Here is a 25,263-nt window from a genome sequence, read left to right as displayed (position 1 = left end):
CGAACAACAAAAACATCTGACTCCCTCTGCCAGCTATGAGCTAGTGGCTGCAATACACCCAATAGCTGCAGGTCAACCAGCACCTTTCCATTCACAGCTTCAAGGGCTCATGCTAGTCTGGAATCCCACAGGGCAGCAAACCCAATAGGAAAGAGACATGAACCCCTTCCCAACATTACCCAACCACTGCCTTCACTCTCCCAACCAACCCTCAGTCCTCATTGGCCTGTACATCCTCCTTCAACACCTCTGACTTCGCACTCAGTTACTGCCAGCTCAGCACTGCCAGAAGCACGGTGCACGAGAGGTAGATGTGGGAGTAATGGTTATGGGATACCACCGTGTCATTGGACAAACATATTGTCTGGTTAGAGATGATGATCTGCTGGGTCTTGTTAGAAGATGGGGCTGCACTTGGGATCTTCTGATAGATCTGAAGAGAGAAAAAAAGCCCATGCAAGATTAGGAAATAACCATGAGAACAACACACCATCTAGTAGCCCTCAAATATAAAACGGGACCTCCCACACAGGAGCTGTATCATCACAGTGATGCCATGAATATTCAAATAGGACAGTACTCCCCAGGAATGGGAAACTGCCCAGTTTGAAAGCTGCATTGAGATCAGAATGGCACCAACTTAGCAAGATTCTAGCCCCATTTCTCTGGGACTGTTTTGTCAGAGAACTGTGCTCACAGCTGAACTCTGTTTTAGCCTGTACTCCTTAAGAGTCAATTTGTAATGGCGTTTGAGCCAGTAGCCTGAACGAGGCTTATTGGTTTTTAATGCTGCTGGAATTTGGTTGGACTTGCTGTTTCTGCAGTAGGGCACCTTCAGCCGTGTGCAGGAGTCTATTGTTTAAAACTACATTCTCTTCCTGACAACTGTCCTCCAGATAATCACGGATGATGATGGTTTTCTCAGTGAAGACACTCATGGAATTTGCAAGCTCTGTGTCCTGTCCTATGATAGGGTCTTCTAGCTCCAGTACAGAAAACAGACGGGAAAGGCCAATGCCCACCAACCCAACAACGTAGTGACAATACTGCAAGGTTTGGAGAGGGGAAAAAATGTTTATCAATCTATATTCCCTAGTCCAAATGGCTACATCAAAATGACACCTGTAGGTTACTGCATGTGCCGTGTGTGCCTTTCCTTGTTTTGATGACTATGTCAGTGTCTGAATTTTGATTTTGTCTCTGAATTCAGAGTTACATGGGCTGAGCATTCCTAAGCATGTCTCTTCCTGCCCGTGCTTGACAGCCAACATCCCTACCCCAGGAATATGCTTTTGCAACATAGATTCTATCACCAGAGCACTGCTCCACTCAGGAAAAATAGGAAATGTATCATCCACAGCTGTTAGCAGCTCAGGGCTTCCACTTTCCAGATGAAAGACCCATATGAGAGCATCTGCTTCAATGGTTGATTCTACTCAAAGAGCTCCAAAACAGCATCATAAAACATAAGAATGGCCCTACTGGGTCAGACCAAAGGTCCATTTAGCCCAGTATCCTGTCTTCCAACAGTGGCCAATGCCAGGTGCCCCAGAGGGAATGAACAGAACAGGTAATCATCAAGTGATCCATCCCCTGTTGCCCATTCCCAGCTTCTGGCAAACAGAGGCTTGAGACACCATCCCTTCAAGGCTCTTTTGTGGACATTTACAAACACTGTCATCCACAAGGGTCAGTAACAACATATAGTAGCTATTTGATGCCTGGTGAAATTTACACAGAGATCTCATCGCTAAGATAACTCTTTACGTTCAGATCGAAGGAGGTTGCCCAAGTAGCAAGACTCTGAGTTAACACTTTGTCCTTTGCTCATTTTGCGTACCGGTCTACGACTGGGTGAGCAACACCAATCCCAGGGGAGAAGAAACTGTAACGATCATGCTGATGGCTGCGGCAAGTGCAGAATGCCAGGCCTCCAGCAGGGACTGTGGGTGTTGCTCTTAGCATGCTCTCTCCATGCTCACTTACAGATTTATTTACCTTATCCCACTCTTGCAGGGAATCAACCTTCTTTTGCAAGAACTCTGCCATACCAGCTCCCATCTTGTGACAAATATCTGCAACCATATCTCGATACACCTTTGCCAGGTTCCTGAACGCCAAGGAGATCTACAGCAGAAACCACAAGGAAATATACATAGTGCTGAAAGTGAAGCAGAATTTGGCATTCATTAACAGGCTAAGAGAATGATAGATTACAGCTTAATGGGGTTTTATCCTGCTCCCCACTGAAGGGATTGGCAAAATTCCCCACTGGCTTCAATGGAAGCAGATTCAAGCCACTCAGCAGTAAACACAGATTCAGCAAGTTCTTAAACAAAAATTCCTCCAATCTTTGGCCACAGCTCAGATGCAATTTGTATCTTCATGAAGACAGAATAACCTTGGGCAGCAGCACTTGGGAGTTTGTGAATGCTTGACTTACAACAATAAACTCTGTGGGAAGAGTCCCAGCAAGTGAACAGCAGGTAAACTGATGGGAACAGTGAAAAGAAAAGATTTCCATTTTGAAGCTCGGCTCTCTATATCCTCCCCAAGGCCCATCTCCCCAGATGTCAGTATGTGTGGATTGCCACTGGATGCCTTTCTCTCAGGTAAAGCAGCATGCTCACATCACTCTTAGCCTCAAACTGCTCCCACAGCTCTCCATGTATTCCAGAGCCTAGTTCATAGCTTCCCTCCTTGTTCTTAAAGCAATCCATGGACTGGGTCTTTATCTTCCAAACCTCATCTCTTTCTTTTCTCCACTCCCCGAATCCTCCATTCACCTTGCATCAGCCTTTCTCTCTATCACTTCACATAAACCTCCTCTTCTGACAGCTGAAAGAACCTCCTTATAGCGCTATTCTTCAGGTCTATCCTTGGTATCGTGTCTTTCTCTATGATTGTAGTTTTCTTTTAATATTTCATAGACGTATGGCTAGAAAGGACCACTAGGAGCATCTGGTCCAACCTGCTGCATAACACAGGCCAGAAATTTTCACACAGCAATTCCATCATTGAGCTCAGTAACTCCTGGTTGAACTAGACCATACCTTTAAGAGAGACATCCAGTCTCAATTTAAAGACTTCTGGTGACAGAGAATCCACCACATCCCTGGTTACCTTGCTCCGATGGGTAATGCCCCTCACTGTTTCAAAGGCGCACCTTATTTCCAGTCTGAATGTGTCTAGCTGTACCTTTCAGTCACTGGATCTTGTTATGCCTTTGTCTGCTAGATTAAAGAGCTCTCCACTAGAGTCTTAACCTTCTCTTTGATAAACTAAGTAGAACAAGTTCCTCAAGACTCTTGTAAGTAAGTAACAGATTCTCCAAAGCCTCCACTCTCCATAAACTGGGCATCAGGAGGTCACAGAGCGAGTTGCTATTATTCCCCTTCCCTCCAGGGGACAGAGCATGTCACACCTGAGGTCTATTGACATGGACAGCAAGAATTAACAAGTCTGTCATTTCACAGTCTGAAGCTCACCTGCTTTTTCAACACCCAAGGGAACACATAATTTTTAGAGCCAAGTTTTCAGAGGGTGACCCTCACTTGCACACATGCAAAGTTTATCAGCATGTATTTTCCCCCCAATTTTGAATGCAGTCACATGTGCAAGTGTGTATACCCCCTAAATCACCACAATTACACACAACTGCAGTGAAATGTACATGACCATAGGTATGTGAATGGATATGATTTTGGGCCTCTAAAACATAGTCCTCAGTGTCAAAGCTGGGAAGTGACTGAAATTCTAGTGCAGTTTAGAGTGACAAATTTGTTTTTGACATCTCTTATTCGTATATATTCCAACAGCAAACCCGGTGACACTCCAGCAGGCATTGCCAATAACCATGTCTTTCAGTCATCTGGCAATTCCTATGTACCAAGTTGCAAAGATGTTTGAAGCGGATACCTGTACTCATCAACATATGGGTTATATTATATTTTGAAACATGGAAACTAATGGCTCACCATTGGAAAGTCCTCAAGCACTTGCTTATACTTCTCCTTGCTCTCCATGTATCTTCAGTCCGGCTGATACAGATAGGAGGGGAAGTCATGCAACATTGGGACCTTGGTTTCTAAACTGATGGCCATATCGTCTTCTACAGTGTCCAGAGCTCGGAGAACCAGATACAATATGCACACAGCATGACTACGGAGGGAGAAAAGGATTCCCTATTACTTTAGATTCCCTATTACTCAGAAAAGAAGTTAAAAATTATCAGATGGCTTTTGTAACAGATATTCTCAAATTAAACAGTCCAGCAACAAAGTGGGGGCTATCCAATTTATTGCACCCAATGCCGCATGTATGATTACCTGCCTTGTGGTCAGGTGACATATGTGTGCATTCAGTAAAAGAAGCTCAAGGCCCTCAGAGACCGAGTATGGGCTCTGGACACCAGAGTGGCTGAACTGGAGGAGCTAAGGGAGGCAGAGAGGTAGAACCATAGGATCAAAGAGTTAGTCTAACCCCCTGCCACGATGCAGGGTTTGTTGTGTCTAAACCATCCAAGACAGATGGCTATTCAGCCTTTTTTTGAAAACCTCCCATGAAGGAGCTTCCACAACCTCCCTAGGCAGTCTGTTCCATTGTCCTACTGTTCTTATAGTTAGCAAGTTTTTCCTGAGATTTAATCTAAATCTGCTATGTTGTAATTTGACCCCATTGCCTATGGTCCTGCCCTCTGTGGCAGGAGAGAACAACTTTTCTCCATCTTTTTTATGGCAGCCTTTCAAGTATTTGAAGACTGCTATCATATCCCCCTTAATCTCATCTTTTCCAAACTAAACATACCCAGTTCCTTCAGCCTTTGCTCGTATGGCTTGCATTCCATCCTTCTGATCATCTTTGTCCCTCACCTCTGGATCCTTTCCAGTTTCCCTACATCCTTTCTATACAGCGGTGACCAAAACTGGACACTGTACTCCAGCTGAGGTCTAACCAGCGCCGAGTAGAGTGGTACTATCACCTCCTGTAACTTGCCTATTTCTCTGTTAATGCAACCTAAAATGTATTTGCTTTTTTTGCAACAGCATCGCATTGCTGACTCATGTTGACGCTGTGATCCACCACAACTCCCAGATCCTTCTCAGCAGTGCTGCTGCTATGCCAGTTATCCATCTTGTGTATTTGTGCATTTGGTTTTTCTTCTGTAAGTGTAGCACCTTGCATTTGTCTTTGTTGAATTTCATTTTGTTGTCTATAGCCCAGTTCTCCAATTTATCAAGATCCCACTGAATTGTAGTTCTATCCTCCAAAGCGTTGGCAACCCCCTGACCCAGTTTTGTGTCATCTGCAAATTTGGTCAGTACGCTCTCTATTCCTACATCCAGGTAATTAATAAAGATGTTCAACAACATCAGTTCCAGAACAGATCCCTGTGGAACCCCACTTGGGACCTCCCTCCAATCCAACATCTTGCCATTAATAGTTATTCTTTGTTTGTGTTTGTTTAACCAATTATGTATCAATTTAATGGTAGTTCTGCCAAGCCCACATTTCTCCATCTTATTTATCAGAATGTTTTGTGGGACTGTGTCAAAAGCCTTGCTGAAGTCCAGCTATATTCTGTCATAAGAACATAAGAATGGCCATACTGAGTCAGACCAAAGGTCCATCTAGCCCAGTATCCTGTCTTCTGACAGTGGCCAGTGCCAGGTGCCCAGAGGGAATGAACAGAACAGGTAATGATCAAGTGATCCATCCCCTGTCTCCCATTCCCAGCTTTTGGCAAACAGTGGCTAGGAACTCTGTCCCTGCCCATTGTGGCTAATAGCCACTGATGGACCTATCCTCCACAAATTTATCTACTTCTTTTTTGAACCCTTTTATAGTCTTGGCCTTCACAACATCATCTGGCAAGGAGGTGCATGTGCATTGTGTGAAAAAATACTTCCTTTTGTTTGTTTTAAACCTGCTGCCTATTAATTTCATTTGGTAGCCCCTAGTTCTTGTGGCATGAGAAGGAGTAAATAACACTTCCTTATTTACTTTCTCCACACCAGTCATGATTTTATAGACCTCTATTATATTCCCCCTTTGTCGTCTCTTTTCCAAGCCGAAAAGTCCTAGTCTTATTAATCTCTCCTCATACGGCAGCTGTTCTATACCCCTAATCATTTTTGTTGCCCTTCTCTGAACCTTTTCCAATTCCAATATATCTTTTTTGAGAAGGGGCGACCACATCTGCGTGCAGTATTCAAGATGTGGGCATACCATGGATTTATATAGAGGTAATAGGATATTTTCTGTGTTATTATTTATCCCTTTCTTAATGATTTCCAACATTCTGTTCGCTTTTTTGACTGCCGTGGCACAGTGAGTGGATATTTTCAGGGAACTATCCACAATGACTCCGAGATCTCTTTCTTGAGTGGTAACAGCTAATTTAGACCCCATCAGGTAAGGATGAAGCTTTGGTGAAGGCTGGGGCCAAGGGAAAGTGGCCCAGGGAATTGAAGGCAGTTTTGCTAAAGGGACATGGCAGCATGTGGCTGCTATTCTTAGGGTTCCTGGGTTGGGACAGGGAGTAGTGGGCGGGCCTACAATTGGACAGCGAGAACCCCCCAGAAGGGGCTCTGAACTACTTAGTGGCCCAGCTGGAGAAAGGGCAAAACCATTGTCTCCAGGTAGGAAGCCCTGAGGCTACTGCCTGAATCCAGGGCCTGGACTGTTTAAAGACTCCAGACACACCAGACCAGAAGGAGGCACTCATGAGAGGTGACTGCCACACCATTACACCTAGTAAATAGGAGAGGATACAAGTTAATAAAGTACACGTAGAAGCTGAAGAAAAAGAGTCAAATGAAAAAGAGTCCCGTTCAATTACCTCATACGAAGGCCAACAACTAAAAAGGGACAAATTTTAAAAGTGCTCGAATACAAATGCTAGAAGTCTGAATACTAAGATGGGTGAACTTGACTGCCTGATATTAAATGAGGATATTGATATAATAAGAATCACAGAAACTTGGTGGAACTATGAAAAAAATGGCACACAGTAATACCAGGGTACAAAATATATAGGAATGACAGCGTAGGTTGTGCTGGTGGGGGATTGGCACTATGTGTGAAAGGAAACAAAATATAGTAAAAATCTTTAAAGAATCAAACTGTACCATAGAATCTCTATGGATAGAAACTCTATGCTTGAATAATAAGAGTTTATTAGGAATATTCGGCAGACCACCTGACTAGACTGGTTATGGTGACTGTGAGATGCTCAGAAAGATCAGAAAGGCTATAAAAATAGAAAACTCAGTATTAATGGTGGATTAAACAGACATCCCAGCAATAATGGGGGATTTCAACTATCCCCATTTTGATTGGGTACATGTCACCTCAGGACAGGATGCAGAGATAAAATTTCTAGACATTTTTAATGACTGCTTCTTGGTGCAGCTAGTCCTGGAACCCACAAGGGGACAGGCAATTCTTAATTTAGTCCTAAGTGGAGCACAGGATCAGGTCCAAGAAGTGAATATAGCTGAACCGCTCAGTAATAGTGACCATAATATAATTAAAGTTAACATCCTTGTGAGAGGGAAAATACCAAAGAAGCCCAACACATTAGCATTTTACTTCAAAAAGGGGAGCTGCACAAAAATGAGGAGGCTAGTTAAACAGAAATTAAAAGGAACAGTCACAAGTGAAATGCCTGCAAGCTGCATGGAAACATTTAAAAACATCATAATAGAGGCTCAAATTAAATATATACCCCAAATTTTAAAAAAATAGTACAAGGATCAAAAAAGTCCCACCAGAGCTAAACAGAATAAAAAAGAAGGTTTGAATCAATAAGGCATTCTTTAAAAATCTGAGATCAAATCCGACTGAAGAAAATAGAAAGGAGCATAAATTCTGGCATGTCAAGTGTCAACGTATAATTAGGCAAGCCAAAAAAGAATTTGAAGAGCAACTAACAAAACATTCAGAAACTAATAGAAAACAAAATTAAGTACATGACAAGCAGGAAACCTGCCAAACAATCAGTGGAACACTGGACTATCAATGTGCTAAAGGTGCACTCAAGGAATACCAGGCCATTGCAGAGAAGCTAAATTAATTCTTTGCATCGATCTTCACTGCAGAGGAAATGAGGGAGATTCCCACACCTTGAGCCATTCTTTTTAGGTGACAGATGTGAGGAACAGTCCCAGACTGAGGTATCAGTAGAGGAAGTTTTGGAACAAATTGATCAGTTAAACAGTAACAAGCCACCAGGAGCAGATGGTATTCACTCAAGAGTTCTGAAGGAACTCAAATATGAAATTGCAGAACTACTAACTGTGGTACATAACCTGTCAATTAAATCAGGTTCTGTACCAGATGACTGGCGGACAGCTAATGTGACACCAATTTTATTTAAAGGGCTCCAGAGGTGATCCTGGCAGTTACTAGCTGGTAAGCCTACCTTCAGTACCAGGCAAATTGGTTGAAACTATAGTAAAGAATGGAATTATCAGACACATAGATGAATGCGATTTGTTGGGGAAGAGTCAACATGGCTTTTGTAAAAGGAAAATCGTGTCTCACCAATTTACTAGAATTCTTTGACAGGCATCAACAAACGTGGACAAGGGTCATCCATTGGATATAGTGTTCTTAGACTTTCAGAAATCCTTTGACAAGGTCCCTCACCAAAAGGCTCTAAAGCAAAGTAATCAGTTATGGGATAAGAGGGAAGGTCCTCTCATGGATCAGTAACTGGTGAAAAGATAGAAAACAAAGGGTAGGATACATGGTCAATTTTCAGAATGGAGAGAGATAAATAGCAGTGTCCTCCAGGGATCTGTACTGGGACCAGTGCTGTTCAAAATATTCATAAGTGATCTGAGAAAAAGGGGATAAACAGTGAGGGTAGAGTTTGCAGATGATACAAAATTGCTGAGAAGAATTACAAAGGGATCTCACAAAACTGGGTGAGTGAGTAACAAAATGGCAGATGAAATTAAGTATTGATTAATGCAAGGTAATGCATACTGGAAAACATAATCCCAACTCTACATAGAAAATGATGACAGGTTTCAGAGTAGCAGCCATGTTAGTCTGTATTCGCAAAAAGAAAAGGAGTACTTGTGGCACCTTAGAGACTGACAAATTTATTAGAGCATAAGCTTTCGTGAGCTACAGCTCACTTCATCGGATGCATTTGGTGGAAAAAACAGAGGGGAGATTGATATACACACACAGAGAACATGAAACAGTGGGTTTATCATACACACTGTAAGGAGAGTGATCACTTAAGATAAGCCATCACCAGCAGCGGGGGGGTGGGGGTGGGGGGAGGAGGAAAACCTTTCATGGTGACAAGCAAGGTAGGCTATTTCCAGCAGTTAACAAGAAAATCTGAGGAACAGTGGGGGGTGGGGTGGGGTGGGGGGGAGAAATAACATGGGGAAATAGTTTTACTTTGTGTAATGACTCATCCATTCCCAGTCTCTATTCAAGCCTAAATTAATTGTATCCAGTTTGCAAATTAATTCCAATTCAGCAGTCTCTCGTCGGAGTCTGTTTTTGAAGGTTTTTTGTTGAAGGATAGCCACCCTCAGGTCTGTAATCGAGTGACCAGAGAGATTGTCTCCCCTCTGTTTTTTCCACCAAATGCATCCGATGAAGTGACCTGTAGCTCACGAAAGCTTATGCACTAATAAATTTGTTAGTCTCTAAGGTGCCACAAGTACTCCTTTTCTTTTTGCAAATACAGACTAACACGGCTGCTACTCTGAAACCTGTCATTATGCAAAGCACTGAATTTAGCCCTATTGAGTGGAAATCTGTCAACTTCATGAAAAAACTCGTACAGATACAGACAGACATCATCTTCCTCTCCAAATGCAAACAGATGGACATCATACCGAAAGGACTGAAGGTAAAAAATCCATTACAATCTACATACCACACAGACTATGCTGACAGCTTGTGCCACACACTCTCAAAGAAACTGCGGAACCACCTGATCAACATCTTCTACAGCAAACAGGGAAAGATTAAGAATGAGCTCTCAAAACTGGATACTCTCATAAAGAACCAACCTTCCACACAAACTTCCTCGTGGCTGGACTTTACAAAAACTAGACAAGCCATTTACAACACACACTTTGCTTCTCTACAAAAGAAAAAGGACACTAAACTATCTAAACTACTACATGCCACAAGGGGCCACAACAGTGGTTCCCGTAACCCACCCAGCAATATTGTTAATCTATCCAACTATACTCTTAGCCCAGCAGAAGAATCTGTCCTATCTCGGGGCCTCTCCTTTTGCCTCTCCACCCCCACGAACATGATACAGTTCTGTGGTGACCTGGAATCCTATTTTCGACGTCTCCGACTCAAGGAATATTTCCAACACACCTCTGACCAACACATTAACCCACCGAGACCTTCCTACCAACACTACAAAAAGAAGGATTCTGGGTGGACTCCTCCTGAAGGTCGAAACAGCAGCCTGGACTTCTACATAGAGTGCTTCCGCCGACGTGCACGAGCTGAAATTGTGGAAAAGCAGCATCGCTTGCCCCATAACCTCAGCCATGCAGAACACAATGCCATCCACAGCCTCAGAAACAACTCTGACATCATAATCAAAAAGGCTGACAAAGGAGGTGCTGTCATCATCATGAATAGGTCGGAGTATGAACAAGAGGCTACTAGGCAGCTCTCCAACACCACTTGCTACAAGCCATTACCCTCTGATCCCACTGAGAGTTACCAAAAGAAACTACAGCATTTGCTCAAGAAACTCCCTGAAAAAGCACAAGAACAAATCCGCACAGACACACCTCTAGAACCCCGACCTGGGGTATTCTATCTGCTACCCAAGATCCATAAACCTGGAAATCCTGGACGCCCCATCATCTCAGGCATTGGCACCCTGACAGCAGGATTGTCTGGCTATGTAGACTCCCTCCTCAGGCCCTATGTTACCAGCACTCCCAGTTACCTTCGAGACACTACTGACTTCCTGAGGAAACTACAGTCCATTGGTGATCTTCCTAAAAACACCATCCTAGCCACTATGGATGTAGAAGCCCTCTACACCAACATTCCACACAAAGATGGGCTACAAGCCGTCAGGAACAGTATCCCCGATAATGTCACGGCTAACCTGGTGGCTGAACTTTGTGACTTTGTCCTCACACATAACTATTTCACATTTGGGGACAATGTATACCTTCAAGTCAGCGGCACTGCTATGGGTACCCGCATGGCCCACAGTATGCCAACATTTTTATGGCTGACTTAGAACAACACTTCCTCAGTTCTCATCTCCTAATGCTCCTACTCTACTTGCGCTACACTGATGACATCTTCATCATCTGGACCCATAGAAAAGAAGCCCTTGAGGAATTCCACCAGGATTTCAACAATTTCCATCCCACCATCAACCTCAGCCTGGACCAGTCCACACAAGAGATCCACTTCCTGGACACTACGGTGCTAATAAGCGATGGTCACATAAACACCACCCTATATCGGAAACCTACTGACCGCTATTCCTACCTACACGCCTCTAGCTTTCATCCAGATCATACCACATGATCCATTGTCTACAGCCAAGCTCTACGATATAACCGCATTTGCTCCAATCCCTCAGACAGAGACAAACACCTGCAAGATCTCTATCATGCATTCCTACAACTACAATACCCACCTGCTGAAGTAAAGAAACAGATTGACAGAGCCAGAAGAGTATCCAGAAGTCACCTACTACAGGACGGGCCCAACAAAGAAAATAACAGAACGCCACTAGCCATCACCTTCAGCCCCCAACTAAAACCTCTCCAACACATCATCAAGGATCTACAACCTAACCTGAAGGACGACCCATCACTCTCACAGATCTTGGGAGACAGGCCAGTCCTTGCTTACAGACAGCCCCCCAATCTGAAGCAAATACTCACCAGCAACCACACACCACACAACAGAACCACTAATCCAGGAACCTATCCTTGCAACAAAGCCCATTGCCAACTCTGTCCACATATCTATTCAGGGGACACCATCATAGGGCCCAATCACATCAGCCACACTATCAGAGGCTCGTTCACCTGCGCATCTACCAATGTGATCTCTGCCATCATGTGCCAGCAATGCCCCTCTGCATTGTACATTGGTCAAACTGGACAGTCTCTACATAAAAGAATGAATGGACACAAATCAGACGTCAAGAATTATAACATTCAAAAACCAGTTGGAGAACACTTCAATCTCTCTGGTCACTCGATTACAGACCTAAGAGTGGCTATCCTTCAACAAAAAACTTCAAAAACAGACTCCAACGAGAGACTGCTGAATTGGAATTAATTTGCAAACTGGATACAATTAACTTAGGCTTGAATAGAGACTGGGAATGGATGAGTCATTACACAAAGTAAAACTATTTCCCCATGTTATTTCTCCCCCCCACCCCACCCCACCCCCCACTGTTCCTCAGATATTCTTGTTAACTGCTGGAAATAGCCTACCCTGCTTGTCACCATGAAAGGTTTTCCTCCTTTCCCCCCCCTGCTGCTGGTGATGGCTTATCTTAAGTGATCACTCTTCTTACAGTGTGTATGATAAACCCATTGTTTCAAGTTCTCTGTGTGTGCATATCAATCTCCCCTCTGTTTTTTCCACCAAATGCATCCGATGAAGTGAGCTGTAGCTCACGAAAGCTTATGCTCTAATAAATTTGTTAATCTCTAAGGTGCCACAAGTACTCCTTTTCTTTTTACAAAATGATGGTATCTTAATTAGCTGTTACCACTCAAGAAAGAGATCTTGGAGTTCTCTGAAAACATCTGATCAATGTGCAGTGGCAGTCAAAAAAGCTAACAGAATGTTGGGAACCATTAGAAAAGGAATAGATAAGTCAGTGTCTATATTATTTTCAGTCTTTACAATGGAGCGAATCATAGTATTCAGTAAGTATTATCAGTTTCTGTTGTGCAGAAAAGATTTTGCCTTAGGGCTTGTCTAAATTTGAAATGCCACAGCAGCATTTGCTGTATTGCTTCAGTGTAGACACTACCTACGCTGACAGGAGGGGTTCTTCTGTCAGGGTAGGTAATCCACCTCCCCAAGTGGCAATAGCTAGGTTGAGGAAGAATTCTTCTGCGGTCTACACTGGGGGTTAGGTCGGCTTAACTACACCACTCTGGGGGGGGGATTTTTGACAACCCTGAGTGATGTTGCTGGGTCGACCTAACTTTTTAGTGTAGACCAGGTATTAGTTACTTTTGGTTTCAGTTTAGCTAGAAGGTGCAGAGAGGATATTTTCTTCATTGGACTAGATCATTCAAAGAGGAGAAACCAAGCCAGAGTTGAAAAAACAGGAAAGCTGTTTTCTTCTTCCAATCTATGAATAAAACCCCTGTGTGAAAGGACGAGATCTCAAAATTCTATCAACATGAAGACAGTGGGGCCAGATTTCAAAGGTATTTAGACTCCTAATGATGCAGATAGGCACTTTTGAAAATGTCACCAGGCTCCAAAGCAGGTCAGGTACCTATCTCCCACTGAAAATGCCTATTTCTGGCCAGGGCACTTGATTAACCCCCTCCTGGCCCACTCAGCCAGGTGCTTCTGGTGGGCTCTTGCTGCTTGCATAACCCTCTACTTGTTAACCCTCTACTGACCAGCTAAGCTAGGTGCTCCCCTGGTATGGATACATTTACATTAACCCTGTCCTGGCCAGCACAGCTGCACTAGTGACCTTCCCATGTCCAATGTCCCCAGCCACTCCCACTGCATGGAACTTGCTTAATTAATCCTTTCCTATGAGGTTAAGGTGAGGGAGTGACTGGCCCCTGCTGCACAGCCTATGTCTATGAACTCCCTCATGTCCAGCTCCCCACTGTGGGCACTCACCGCAGCTCCCCATCCAGGGCCTGGATGACGGCGGCGAAGCTCCGGCTGGTCTGGTTCAGGTACCGGTAGCAGATCTTGAGGCTGTTGCTGAGTACGTCCTGCGGGCAAAGCAGAGGGGACACAGGCTGCTGGAAGTGGGCAAGGCCAGGCAGACCCCAGAGGGGAAGCCTTGGTGCAAAAGCCGGCTGCCCTTCCAAAGCCAGCCCAGTGGCAAGGGGGAACACCTGCCGGATACCCCACCGTCCTTGGCCACCCTCCCACAGGGAAAGCAGCTGGTCTGCTGTGCCTCCTAGCAAAGCTCCGGGGGGCCTGGAGAGAGCACCCATCCGCTAACCCTGTGTGCCACAGAGACACTGAATCCCAACCATTGATACTGGGCCCCCAAGAAGAATCCCTTCCCATTAATTCCAAGCACCCTGGAGCAACCCATGACTTAACTCTATGTGAAATGGCCCCCCCGGTGTCTCCTACCAGGATATCTTACAGCCTTAATACGTATGTTCAATGCATAGCACCTTCTCTGTACTGCTAGATGGTAAATATTGATTCAAAATGTATAGGCTAGTTATTTGCCTGTCCACTAATGCACTGCAAGGCTTTATGGAATATAAACATGCATCACGAAGAAAAGAACACAGTCATCTTGAAATCTAGTTGATTTTTTAAGTTTAAATTAGTTCCATGTACTACACTTGCCTGGGTTCTGCTGCTTTATGGTTTCACATTCACATTTTCCTTCTTTTCCCTGTATTTTTCACTCCCCTAACCTGAAGTGGAAGCACAGTGCAAACGGGGCAAACTGATTGGTTAATGCAGGAGAAATGCTGAAAGTAATGTAACACCAACAAACCCCGGTTGTCAGTGGGCAGGATTGAACCTGGGATCTCTGGAGGTTAGTGCATGAGCCTCTACCACACGAGCTAAAAGCCAACTGGCTACTAGCTAGGGCTGTACAGCAGACTCATAATCTCTCTCTCTAAGTGGTCTTGGTGCCACTAGATGGGACATAGCACCGCACCCTGGAGGTGTGCGGGTTACAGTAACTCGATATGAAATGCTGTCATATGCAATGAACAAAGCTAGGGAGGAAACCCCCAGAATAAATGGGTTTTCCTCTGATCTCTGTCTGTTACAGTACTCTTTGATATCACTTGTAACGCTAAATAGGTAAAACATTTTCAGACAAGAGCATGATATAAGGTGAAAGTGTTGGTTTAGTATCTTTTATTGAACCAAAAGAGAATTTTATAATACAAAAACTTTCATATCAAGAGGGATCTTTCCATATTGAATTCCCTATGTCCATCCATATTTTTAGACAGACCATTCCCCATCTCATCTCAGCTGGAAACGGGATAATTAATCTCCAGGGGAGATGATCAACCCTAACTATAATAGAGATTGTTTGGAGGGAGAGGGGGGACATATTTTGAAAGTGTTTTCTCCAAGTGGAATGACTTGCCTCACTAATGTGGTATCAATGTGAAAATAGTTGATTAAAATGGCACTTACTATCCTTCTGAACAGTGACTGCTAGCAGTCACCAGCTTGGGAACACAAAGTGATGCCTCAGTCCTACTAGCTGATCAACACTGGTGTGCCCCATTGGGCTGCAAAACAGACAAGATCTGCTCGCACTGAGCCCCATTGTCACTCACTGATCACACCCACATAGATCAACTTGCAGGACCTGGGTCTTAGGCCACAGCTACACGGCAAACTTTGACTGACACAAGTTACATCGGCGTATAGCTGCCGCAGTTAGTATATTGCTTGTGGTTGTGCATATGTAACACCAAAAAACCCCGGTTGTCAGCAGGCGGGATTGAACCTGGGACCTCTGGAACTAAATGTATAGGTCTCTACTGCATGAGCTAAAAGCCACATGGCCCTAGGGACATAGCAGATTCATTCGGCAGCCGTTCTATACCCCTAATCACTAGAGGGAACAGACCCCACACCCAGGAGTTACATGTACTTGGCTCCTTGTGTCGGTGCTGCGGATACTCACCAGGAGCACTTGTGTTGCTGCACAATGCAGTGCGCCATGGGTAGGTATATCAGTGTGCAACTCTCCACCTCCAGCCCACTGTCCTTTGGGAAGCGTTGGCAATGCATGATGGAGCAGAAACGAGGGGTGACGGGAGCAAGGGGTCAACTTCCCAGTGTGCCACTGTCTCCATTCCATAATGTCATCTCTATTGCATAATTTCCCCCCCTTTTTTTAAAATCCCACAAACCCGCATTGCTCTTCTCCTGGTCTGCCATCTCTGACAGAAGCATAGAGCCTGCACAGTGCTGCACTTTTGTCACTGGCATTACAAGCACAAGGGTCATGATCCTCTGGGATTTGCAGAGCCATAAGAAAAATTGACTCAGTGGGAGACAGACTCCAACGAGAGACTGCTGAATTGGAATTAATTTGCAAACTGGATACAGTTAACTTAGGCTTGAATAGAGACTGGGAGTGGATGGGTCATTACACAAAGTAAAACTATTTCCCCATGTTCTTTACCCCCCACCCCCCACTGTTCCTCAGACATTCTTGTCACCTGCTGGAAATGGCCCACCTTGATTATCACTACAAAAGGTTTTCTTCCTCCCCCCCAACCCCCCGCTGGTAATAGCTCATCTTAAGTGATCACTCTCCTTACAGTGTGTATGGTAACACCCATTGTTTCATGTTCTCTGTGTATATAAATCTCCCCACTGTATTTTCAACTGAATGCATCCGATGAAGTGAGCTGTAGCTCATGAAAGCTTATGCTCAAATACATTTGTTCGTCTCTAAGGTGCCACAAGTACTCCTTTTCTTTTTAAAGGAGAGGGGGGCCTTCCGGTCTCTGTGACCTGATGGCAGTAGAGTTCACAACTGTGACCAGAGCAGTCAGTGTCTGGCATTGTGGGACAGCTGCTGGAGGACTGTTAGGATTGACATAAGTAATGCAATGTCTACACTCACGCTATGTCAACATTGGTATATCGACCTTGGCTCAGTGCCACTTGGCGAGATGGTGCTACTGTGTCACTGTAATGGGGCACTTACACTGGTGGGAGACAAATTTAAGTGTAGACATATGCCCAACTGGGTCAGTGCAAGGTGGCTTACGTCACCCTAACTTTGTAGTGTCGGCCAGGCCTTAGGTCCCACTGCTCTGGCAACTCATGGTGCCCAGGCAAACCTCTGTATCCAGTCAGGGTGACTTGCAGGATCGGTGTCTTAGCCTGTACAGCCAGCTTTACTGCGGGTGATTCATGGGATAAGTACAGTGGTGACAGAGTCTTTCACCTCTAGGACTTGAGTCTGATCCTGCCCCAGAAAGAAGTGACCTGTTCCCACTGAAGTCAGTGGGAGTTTTGGCACAGAATTCAATAGGAGCAGGGTTGGACTTCAGTAGCTGTTACCATGGGCCTATGTGAAATTAACTGAAGATTAACTTTGTGTCCCTCCACCCATTGTCTTACCTTGATCCAGTGCCCTTCACTCTGACCTCACAGTAAATATTGTGCCACAGACTCCAGGTCAGGGTCTTGCCTTGGCCAGCTAGCATGTGTCAAGACCTTTTCCATTCAGCTGGAAACATTCAATAAAACTTTAGTCTGGGAACAACAGTGTTGCCCTCAAGCAGCAAGAGCCTCACGTAGTCCCACTAAGGCCTCCACTTCAGGGAGATAGCGTTCGGCACACCACCATAGGGCTAGATGGGAGCATCAAACATCTGTAGGCATGTACTTGTTAACAAGACAGTATCAAGGCTGGACACTGGTTTCACGGGTCAGACGAGATGCCCTGTGGCCAGCACCCTCAGCCCACACCCCGTCCATTCTGCTCACCTGATCCAGCGGGGGCATCACCACTGCACTGCCGCCCACCTTAAACCGCCGCAGGTTGTAGATCTCCCGGGGGTGGCGCAGCCACTTCCCCACCCGCTCCATGGGCAGCCGCGCACACCTGGGGAAAAGTGACATGGGCATAGAATTTCTACCGGATGCTTAAAGGGGCTGCAGCTCATTTCGGAGTCAGAGAGGGTGCAGGGTCCGGTCCTGTGGGGGAGGGGGCATCCAACAGCCCGAGCAAAACCCACCCCAGAGGCAGCGCGTCCTGCCCTGCCAGACACTGCCCCCACCAGACAGGGACCCCCCACACACATCCTAACTGCCCCACTGCCCCGCTCCCACTGCCTGACACTGCCCCATCACACATTGACCCCAACTGCCCCATTGTGCTCCCTGCCAAACACTGCCCTGCACCCATTGCATCCCCCGCCTGACACTGCCCCCTGCCAGACATTGACCCCACCCCACCCCCACTGCCTCTTCGCACCCCCAGCCAAATACACCCTCCCCAGCCCCTCTGCCTGACAGCACCTGCCCTGCCTGACATTGCCACGGCCCCACTGACTGACACTGCCCCCACCACACAGGGACCCCCCACACATCCCAACTGCCCCGCCCCCACTGCCCCACACTGCCCCCATCAGACATTGACTCCCCCTCACCCCAACTGCCTCATCACGCCCCCAGCCAAATACATCCTTACCAGCCCCTCTGCCTGACAGCTCCTGCCCTGCCTGACACTGCCCCAGCCCCACTGCCTGACACCGGCCCCACCAGACAGGGACCCCCACACATCCCAACTGCCCCACTACCCTGGCCCCACTGCCTGACACTGCCTCCCCACATGATATGGCCCCCCCCACCCCTGCAACATACAGCCACTCCCAACACTGCCCCACCCCCAGCAGACACCACTCCCACTGCCCAGACACTCACCCCCCAGGCACTGCCCCATCACCCTGTGCTTTTCCCCGTCCCTATATAGAAACTCTGTCCTTCTATCCAATTCCCACTGCTGTTCCCAACTCCTATACCGATAAACTGCTCTGACTACCCAACGCCAGCCCTCAGAAACCCAGTTTCCATGTAGACGGTAGTGATGGCACAGGATGGTCCCTGTGCCTGGCACTGCCGCTGTCGCTTATTGTATCCCATCACCTTGTGTTACCTGTGTGTACCTGGCAAGCTCCCTCCCTGCTCTGCGCCCTGCAGAGACTCCTCCCTGGCCCTGATCCTGCTGCTGGACCAACTGCCTGAACCCAACTGCCATCTCCCTGGTTCGATCAGCAACGTGGTGTAACCCAACGGATCCTCCAGGGGAAATCGTCATTGTCTCTGCTTGACACGCTGTCAGGTGTGGTTCACCACTGTGAGTGCCAGCTTCAGGGCAGACTGACAAAAGCAGGGCAGACCCCCCAGTTCGGGGGGTATGTTCTATCGTTAGATTTCACCCACCCAGTAACAAATGTGAACTCCTGAGTCACTGTAGCAATCTTACCATGGGTCTCCCCCTCCATCTTTTGTCCTTCTTATTCAAAGGAAATGTAGTCCGGTCCGGTCCTATCACAACCACAAAGGATAATGACTTTACCACACCCACTCTTTGCCACTGAATTCTTCTTCCTACCTTCAGTGGGATGACACTCATGGAGCAAGTATTCAAGCACATAATGGAGGGTTATCGTCACCCCTTTCTGTTGCCCCTGCGGTCTAACCAAGGTACTTCAGACTTGGGAACATGCAGCTGCTGAGTCTATGACTCCCTTGTGGCTTCCTGGCCTATTCTGATGGGAACTGTCTTTATCCCAGACTCGTCTTTTACACCGGCCAACCCACAGAGTTCCATGAACCTGCAGTCCATGTACGGGCAGTCTTGCTTTTTGTGTCCTTTGCTCCCACACTGGTAGCAAATTACTGCACAGGGGTAGAAGCACTTGTACTTGCTTCTTGCATCTCTTTCCTGGGTTTTGATGAAAGAAGATCCTTAATCTTCTTTCCTCCTTCCTGGCTTGTAGGGGGATGCAGTTCTTTCCATGGGAAATCTACTTCCACATACTCCTCCATTACTTTTATTGCAGCATCTAGTGGTTCTGGCTGATGCCTCCAGACCCAGACCCTAGAAGCCTTCGGGAGGCTCTGCATAAACTGTTCAAGGATAATTGAGTCCACCAAGGTCTCTATGTCCTGCCAATCTGGCCTCAACCACTGAGTGGCCCAGTCTAACCTCTTCTGTGAGGACACCCTGAGATGCATCCCACCATTCCATCTAGCCGCTCTACATTTCTGGTGGTACCTCTCCGCTGACAGGCCAACCCTGTCCAGAATAGTGGCTTTCAGAGGGTCATAGTCTCTGCTTTGGGGTTCACTCAGGGCCGTATAGGCCATTTGAGCCTTGCTGGTGAGATAAGGGGCCAGTCATAGCACCCAACCATCCAAGTACCATCCAGCATGGGCAGCCACCCGCTAAAAAGGCACTGGGGGTATCTCACAGGGCCATTTTATGTCCCTGACCCACTGCCCAGTTTCCAGTTCCCTCACTGAAAATTACTAACAGGTGCAGGAGCTACTGCTGTTTGAGACCTCTCTTTAATAAACTCCTGTAGCATCCACTGCTGCTCTGCCTGCCAGTTCAGGAGAGCTCTCATCTCTCCACCTGCTGGGTCTTCTGAATCTTTGTCTGTTGCTCCACTAGCCAGTGTAGCATCTCCTCCACTGCGTCCAGAGCCCCCTGCCCTAGCTCAGGTCACACCTCCAGGATCCTTCTCCAAACCAAGAGGGTTAGGATCTCGGACAAGACCCCAAGTATCACAGGGTGCACCCTCAGCTACCCTGTGTGTTGCATTGTCTTGCTGGTTTCCATGGCTCCTCAGTCATGAACACACCCGAGCTGTTTCCCTTTCACCACATGTACCCTTATTTCTCCGTTCTACAGCAAACAGAACATGACACAGATATACTGCAGGAGGAGCCTTCTACGCAGCTTCTCACCTCTGCAGCGCTCACCCTCTGAGCAACTCCTCCTTGCTTCCAACGGAATCATAGAATCATAGAAGATTAAGGTTGGAAGAGATCTCAGGAGGTCATCTAGTCCAATCCCCTGCTCAAAACAGGACCAACACCCACTAAATCATCCCAGCCAGGGCTTTGTCAAGACAGGCCTTAAAAATCTCTAAGGATGGAGATTCCACCACCTCCCTAGGTAACCCATTCCAGTGCTTCACCACCCTCCTACTGACATAGTGTTTCCTAATATCCAACCTAGACCTCCCACACTGCAACTTGAGACCATTACTCCTTGTTCTGTTATCTGCCACCACTGAGAATAGTCGAGCTCCATCCTCATTGGAACCCCCTTGCAGGTAGTTGAAGGCTGCTATCAAATCCCCCCTCACTCTTCTCTTCTGCAGACTAAATAACCCCAGTTCCCTCAGCCGCTCCTCGTAAGTCATGTGCCTCAGCCCCCTAATCATTTTCATTGCCATCTGCTGGACTCTCTCCAATTTGTCCACATCCCTTCTGTAGTGGGGGGCCCAAAACTGGATGCAATACTCCAGGTGTGTCCTCACCAGTGCCTAACAGAAGGGAATAGTCACTTCCCTCGATCTGCTGGCAATGCTCCTACTAATGCAGCCCAATATGCCATTAGCCTTCTTGGCAACAAGGGCACACTGCTGACTCATATCCAGCTTCTCGTCCACTGTAAACCCCAGATCCTTTTCTGAAGAACTGCTGCTCAGCCAGTTTGTCCCCAGCCAGTGAACCTTCAGCCTTCTCCAGTCTGCATCAAGCTCAATGACCAGGATGCTCTGTCACATAGCCTTATGCCAGAGGTTCTCAAACTGGAGGGCAGGCCCCCTTGGGGGACGCAGAATGTATTCTGGGGGGGAAGCGGGAGAAGCTTTATGGGAAAAAAACATACTGCGCACACTTTATCCCCAGCAATGAATTACTAGCAAAGCTGATTCCTCCAGACAGATCAGGTCCTCGGATTGCGCAGTGCCTTTGACTCTAGATGGCGCTCTGCATTTTGACAGATTTCTGTTAAGCTTGCCTCGCATTATACAGCCTTGTTGCCATTTATACGTTAATCCATTTGCTACAATGCAGTGTGCACATTTCATTGTAAGCACCTTTTTTATAGATTCATAGATTCATAGATACTAAGGTCAGAAGGGACCATTCTGATCATCTAGTCCGACCTCCTGCACAGCGCAGGCCACAGAATCTCACCCACCCACTCCTACGAAAAACCTCACCTATGTCTGAGCTATTGAAGTCCTTAAATCATGGTTTAAAGACTTCAAGGAGCAGAGAAGCCTCCCTCAAGTCACCCATGCCCCATGCTACAGAGGAAGGCGAAAAACCTCCAGGGCCTCTCCAATCTGCCCTGGAAAAAAATTCCTTCCCGACCCCAAATATGGCGATCAGCTAAACCCTGAGCATATGGGCAAGATTCACCAGCCAGATGCTACAGAAAATTCTTTCCTGGGTAACTCAGATCCCATCCATCTAATAGCCCATCTCAGGGGATTAGGCCTATTTACCCTGAATATTTAAAGATCAATTACTTACCAAAATCACATTATCCCATCATACCATCTCCTCCATAAACTTATCGAGTAGAATCTTAAAACCAGATAGATCTTTTGCCCCCACTGCTTCCCTTGGAAGGCTATTCCAAAACTTCACTCCTCTGATGGTTAGAAACCTTTGTCTAATTTCAAGTCTAAACTTCCTGGTGGCCAGTTTATACCCATTTGTTCTTGTGTCCACATTGGTGCTGAGCTGAAATAATTCCTCTCCCTCTCCTGTATTTATCCCTCTGATATATTTATAGAGGGCAATCATATCTCCCCTCAACCTTCTTTTAGTTAGGTTAAACAAGCCAAGCTCCTTAAGTCTCCTTTCGTGAGACAAGTTTTCATTCCTCGGATCATCCGAGTAGCCCTTCTCTGTACCTGCTCCAGTTTGAATTCATCCTTTTTAAACATGGGAGACCAGAACTGCACACAGTATTCTAGGTGAGGTCTCACCAGTGCCTTGTATAATAGTGCTAAAACCTCCTTATCCCTACTGGAAATGCCTCTCCTGATGCATCCCAAAACCGCATTAGCTTTTTTCACAGCCATATCACATTGGCAGCTCATAGTCATCCTATGATCAGCCAATACTCCAAGGTCCTTCTCCTCTTCCGTTACTTCTAATTGATGCGTCCCCAACTTATAACTAAAATTCTTGTTATTAATCCCTAAATGCTTAACCTTACACTTCTCACTATTAAATTTCATCCTATTACTATTACTCCAGTTTACAAGGTCATCCAGATCCTCCTGTATAATATCCTGATCCTTCTCTGAATTGGCAATACCTCCCAGCTTTGTATCATCTGCAAACTTTATTAGCACACTCCCACTTTTTGTGCCAAGGTCAGTAATAAAAAGATTAAATAAGATTGGTCCCAAAACCGATCCCTGAGGAACTCCACTGGTAACCTCCCTCCAACCTGACAGTTTGCCTTTCAGTAGGACCCGTTGCAGTCTCCCCTTTAACCAATTCCTTATCCACCTTTTGATGTTCCTATTGATCCCCACCTTCTCCAATTTAACTAATAATTCCCCATGTGGCACAGTATCAAATGCCTTACTGAAATCTAGGTAAATTAGATCCACTGCATTTCCTTTATCTAAAAAATCTGTTACTTTTTCAAAAAAGGAGATTAGGTTGGTTTGGCACAATCTACCTTTTGTAAAACCATGTTGTATTTTGTCCCATTTACCATTGACTTCAATGTCCTTAACTAATTTCTCCTTCAAAATTTTTTCCAGGACCTTGCATACTACAGATGTCAAACTAACTGGCCTGTAGTTACCCGGATCACTTTTTTTCCCTTTCTTAAAAATAGGAACTATATTAGCAATTTTCCAATCATCCGGTACTACTCCTGAGTTTACAGATTCATTACAAATTCTTGCTAATGGGCTTGCAATTTCAGGTGCCAATTCCTTTAATATTCTTGGATGAAGATTATCTGGGCCCCCCGATTTAGTCCCATTAAGCTGTTTGAGTTTTGCTTCTACCTCAGATATGGTAATATCTACCTCCATATCCTCATTCCCATTTGTCATGCTACCATTATCCCTAAGATCCTCTTTAGCCTTATTAAAGACTGGGGCAAAGTATTTGTTTAGATATTGGGCCATGCCTAGATTATCCTTAACCTCCACTCCATCCTCAGTGTTTAGCGGCCCCACTTCTTCTTTCTTAGTTTTCTTCTTATTTATATGGCCATAGAACCTTTTACTATTGGTTTTAATTCGCTTTGCAAGGTCCAACTCTACTCAACTTTTAGCCTGTCTCACTTTATCCCTACATGTTCTGACCTCAATTAGGTAGCTTTCCTTGCTGATCCCTCCCATCTTCCACTCCCTGTATGCTTTCTGTTTCTTCTTAATCACCTCTCTAAGATGCTTGCTCATCCAGCTTGGTCTACAACTCCTTCCTATGAATTTTTTCCCCTTTCTTGGGATACAGGCTTCCGATAGCTTCTGCAGTTTTGATTTAAAGTAATCCCAGGCCTCCTCTACCTTTAGATCCATAAGTTCTTCAGTCCAATCCACTTCCCGAACTAATTTCCTTAATTTTTGAAAGTCAGCCCTTTTGAAATCAAAAACCCTAGTTGCAGATTTATTTTTGTTAATCCTTCCATTTAGTTTGAACTGAATTAGCTCATGATCACTTGAGCCAAGATTGTCCCCTACAACCATTTCTTGTATGAGGTCCTCGCTACTCACCAAAATTAAATCTAAAATGGCATCCCCTCTAGTCGGTTCAGCAACTACTTGATGAAGGAATCCATCAGCTATCGCATCTAGGAAAATCTGAGCCCTATTATTATTACTATTATTACTTTTGCTTTTGCCCTTATTGTAATGAATTGTTGGCTCACTTGCCAAACAAAAAAAAACAAAAAAACCCAACTCCAGTGAAAAACAAAGAAGCCGAAACTGATTCAAGGGAAGCACTGCCATCGCATATATCAGTATATGTTCTTGTGTGGTGGGAGAGAGTGGGGCGTAAACTACTACAGACACAAAGAAGGGGGACACGATCAGATAAGTTTGAGAACCTCTGCCCTATGCTATTTAATATTTTTTATCAGGACCTGGAAGAGACCACAACATCATCACTGATAAAGTTTGCAGATGACACAAAAATTGGAGGAGTGGTAAATCATGAAAAGGACACATCACTGATTTAGAGCAATCTGGATCGCTTGGTTCACTGGGCACAAGCAAACCATTTGCATTTTAATATTGCTAAATCTAGGAACAAAGAATGTGGGCCATACTTACAGGATGGGGGATTCTATCCTGGGAAGCAGGGACTCTGAAAAACATTTGGGTCTCATGGTGGATAATCAGCTGAATATGAGATCCCAGTGTGATGCTCTGGACAAAAGAGCTAATTGTCATCCTGGGATGCATAAACAGGGGAATCTCGAGTAGAAGCTGAGAGGTTATTTTACCTCTGTATTTGTACAGCCGCTGCTGGAATATT

At 45.6% G+C, this 25,263-nt stretch overlaps 1 protein-coding gene and 1 pseudogene across 1 annotated transcript in view; both read right to left on the bottom strand.

Moving 5' to 3' along the window:
• The window catches only part of LOC119853480 (squalene synthase-like), a 59,384-nt gene extending 45,439 nt beyond the window's left edge, over window positions 1-13,945 (bottom strand). Inside the window, exon 1 of the mRNA XM_043510101.1 lies at window positions 13,870-13,945. The gene's annotated coding sequence lies outside the window, so the exon portion shown is untranslated. The remainder of the gene's footprint in view (window positions 1-13,869) is intronic.
• LOC119852613 lies at window positions 266-17,805 on the bottom strand (annotated as a pseudogene).
• Between the last annotated feature and the right edge of the window lie 7,458 nt (window positions 17,806-25,263).

The sequence above is a fragment of the Dermochelys coriacea genome, chromosome 3, assembly GCF_009764565.3.
Source record: "Dermochelys coriacea isolate rDerCor1 chromosome 3, rDerCor1.pri.v4, whole genome shotgun sequence".
Lineage (NCBI taxonomy): Eukaryota > Metazoa > Chordata > Testudines > Dermochelyidae > Dermochelys > Dermochelys coriacea.
The sequence above is the reverse complement of the archived record's forward strand: the minus strand, read 5'-3'. Positions and strand labels throughout refer to the sequence as shown.